The sequence below is a fragment of the Panthera onca genome, chromosome C2, assembly GCF_046562875.1.
Source record: "Panthera onca isolate mPanOnc1 chromosome C2, mPanOnc1 haplotype 2, whole genome shotgun sequence".
Classification (NCBI taxonomy): Eukaryota; Metazoa; Chordata; class Mammalia; order Carnivora; family Felidae; genus Panthera; species Panthera onca.
The window spans coordinates 4,588,977-4,592,287 of record NC_138347.1 but is presented as its reverse complement, the minus strand read 5'-3'; the positions used below and the strand labels follow the sequence as shown (position 1 = coordinate 4,592,287).

Below are 3,311 nucleotides of genomic sequence, written 5' to 3'. Positions count from 1 at the left end.
CGGGAGTTTTCACCTCATTTTTATGAAAATAGGGGGTGAACGGTTAATAACAACAATCGTCCTGTGGTTGCACAGGCGAGAAAATGAGGGGCCGGGAGAGCGGGCTGGGCTGCCTAGAAAACAGGCAGAGCTGGGATCAGAACCTGGAACTTATCCGTTCGAATCACATGAAATCTCCACCGTCATTCCACTTTCCGCAGAGTTGATTTGTTCGCTCATTCACGCGGTCATTCATTCGTTCATTCATTTATTCATTCAGACGCATGAAAAATCTGCAGCGTGTGCCAAGGATCCTTCTAGTTGCCGGACAAACAAGGCTTGGAGAGCTCGCGCCCTCGCAGATGAGGGGACCAGATCCTTACGACGCAGGGTGACGGATGCCCCTGGAGGACCACAAAGGAGCGGACCGTCACGCTACCCTCAGCCTGCATCTTGCCAGCTGTGGGACACTGAGCAACTCACCGCACCTCTCTGGTCCTCAGCGGCCTCATCTGTGAAATGGGTACAGCAATTTCGCCCTCCTGCACTGTTGTGGTTGTAAATTGAAATCATCGAAGCGACAGGTCCGCAGGAAATGTCGATTCATCCACTCACGTCCTCTCTACGACACCGGGCGGAAGAAAAGGTGCACGGTGATGGGAAGAAGTTGAATCAAAGAAAGAGTAACAACTTCGTTTGTTTTTCCCTTTAGAAGGAAAGCAGGCGTTCTTATTAAACAGGTTTTGGGGTGCCTGAGTGGCTCAGTCCGTTAAGCATCTGACTTCAGCTCAGGTCACGAGCTCTTGGTTTGCGAGTTCGAGCCCCGCCTCGGGCTCTGTGCTGTCAGCTCGGAGCCTGGAGCCTGCTTCGGATTCTGTGTCTCCCCCCTCTCTCTTCCCCTCCCCCCCTCGCTCTCAGTCTCTCTCTTTCTCTCTCAAAAATAAATAAACATAAAAAATATTTAAAAACCAAGTTTTGAAAATGCTCGTCGCCTCTAAGCAAGACGTGTGCGTATGTATTTAATTTAATCACATTAAATTTAATTTAATTTAATCATATGTATTTAATTTAATTGATCACTGCCGATCACTGTTTCACTCTAGAAAGGAAAAGCAGCTTTTTTGCTCGCATCTCAAAGGAGGTTTACCATTATCGGGACAAAGTAAGCCAGGCTGCTTGGCAAGGCTGCTCTAAGGCAATGTGACCGAGGACTTTTTGCTTTGCGTTCTTTTTTTTTTTTAACCTTTTTTAATGTTTTATTTTATTTTTGAGACAGAGAGACAGATCATGAGTGGGGGAGGGGCAGAGAGAGAGGGAGACACAGACTCCGAAACAGGCTCCAGGCTCCGAGCTGTCAGCACAGGGCCCGACGCGGGGCTTGAACCCACGAACCGTGTGATCACGACCTGAGCCGAAGTCGGATGCTTAACCGACGGAGCCACCCAGGCGCCCCTGCTCTGCATTCTTAACCAGGCCTTCTGACTTGTTCCGTTCACTAAGGTCAAGAGCAAACTGTGAGAAAGAACTTACTGGTTTTGTTTCTCTCAGAAAACAGCTTTCCTCCAGCCAAATCCTTGATCAAACACACCTTACCTGTCAACACTGATGACAGGAAGAACTGAAGGTGTGACATCAACCGTCTTCCTGATCCCTGTGGCCTGAACTCAAATTACAGTTTACTGGTTGGTAGGAGTGCAAAGCATTGTTTTCTGCCACAAGTGTGGTGCCCCAAATACTACCTTGTTATTTCTCCCAGTTGAATCCAACATGGGGCTCTTGAAGATCGGGACTTCAAAGGGACAGGATTTATACATAGCACAGGAGTCACAGCATAGCCCACAGTCGAGTCACTTAACTGGGTTCCCAATGTCCTCATCTGCAACAGAAAGCACTGAGGGGCAGGGGTCCGGCGGGGGATGGGGCGGGAACTCCCCATAACTTCCTCCTGGAAGGCTGCGGGGCGCTGGGTTTGGATATCATGCTGTTACGGACCGGAGGCTTGTGTCCCCTCAAAACGCGGATGTTAAAGTGCTAACCCCCAGTGCAATGGTAGATAATCAGGCCTAGATGAGGTCATGAGGGTCTTGATAGGACTAGTGCCCAAGAAGAGGAAGAGACACCAGAGTGCTCTCTCTCTCTCCCTCTCTCTCTATCACATGAGCACACAGCAGAGCAGCAGTTATCCTGGGGAAGAGAGACTTCCCCAAGAACCTAATGTCCATGCACCTTGGTCCTGCCCTTTGAAGCCTCCAGAACTGGAAGCAAATGAACCTGTGCTGTTTTCGCTGCCCAGTATGAGGTGTTCTGTTCTGGCCGGAGCCGACTGGTACAGCTGCTCAGAAGGAGTGGAGTTAGGTGAAGCCTGGACTTTGGGCCAGCTTTGCATTTTAAGAGGCATTCGTTCAGCACACGTGTGGTGGCCCAGCGCTCCCCGAGTGCCCCACCCAGGGCGGTGGACTGGGGACCCAGAGAAGGACCCAGAGAAAACACAGGCCCTGCCTTCCACGGGCCTGCCGGGGTGTCTACCAAAGAAGTCCCTGATCCCACTTTATACGCGGAAGTACCGCGCGGGCAGGATTGAGACAGCTAATGGAGCATTTTCTCAGAAGCACTTTAATTCTAAAGTCCTTCCAGGGAGTCTCCTCTTACCTTCCAACAATGAGTGGTGATTATAAAGGGCAGGGAGGAAGCCACGCCCGGCTTGGAGCAGCCGCCCGGTGTGTGCCTACGGGTAGCAGGAGCAATGGCGGGGCTTCCAGGCCGAGAGCTCTCACACTACCCCGCAGGGGGCCCTTCGCAGGCCCCGCCGCTGTGGGGCACACTCTTCTGGCTGTGGGACCCTCCTGCAGGGACCTTCGGCTGAGCAGTTTCAGCGACCCCAAGGGCAGAAAAGCCTAAGGCAGTTTGAGGGGGTCCTACGGCAGGGCGGCCGAGGGAAGGCCTCGGTGGTCCGTCTGTGGCTCCCCGGGGTCCGCCCAGCAGGAGAGGCGGGGGTGGCGCCCACGGGACCCGGGGGGCGCAGGAGAGGCGGTGGGGCCCCGTTTCGGCGCCGCGGGGCCTGCGCGGTGGGGAGGCGGCGGGGAGGGGGAGGGGGAGGGGGAGGAGGGAGGGGGGAGGTCGGGAGAGGCGCCCCCCGCGGCGGGGATGGCGGGGCGGCGCACACCGGCTCCGGCCCACGGAGAAGGGCGGCGGCAGGGTGAGAGCGCGCGGGCGAGGCGGGGTGAGGCGGGGCGAGGCGAGGCGGGGCAGGGGCGGGACCCCGGGGTTGGAAGGGAGCCGCCCTTCACGTCGGGGATGCGGCGCGAGGGTCGGAGGACTCAGGCCCTTCTCGG

General features: G+C 55.4%; 1 long non-coding RNA gene across 1 annotated transcript; it reads right to left on the bottom strand.

Moving 5' to 3' along the window:
- Positions 1-516: 516 nt before the first annotated feature.
- Positions 517-3,021, bottom strand: LOC132684008 (uncharacterized). The gene is made up of 3 exons (XR_009612518.3): positions 2,629-3,021; positions 1,719-1,855; positions 517-601 (listed from the first exon to the last, which is right to left on the bottom strand). It is a non-coding gene; the product is annotated as an uncharacterized LOC132684008 (long non-coding RNA).
- Between the last annotated feature and the right edge of the window lie 290 nt (positions 3,022-3,311).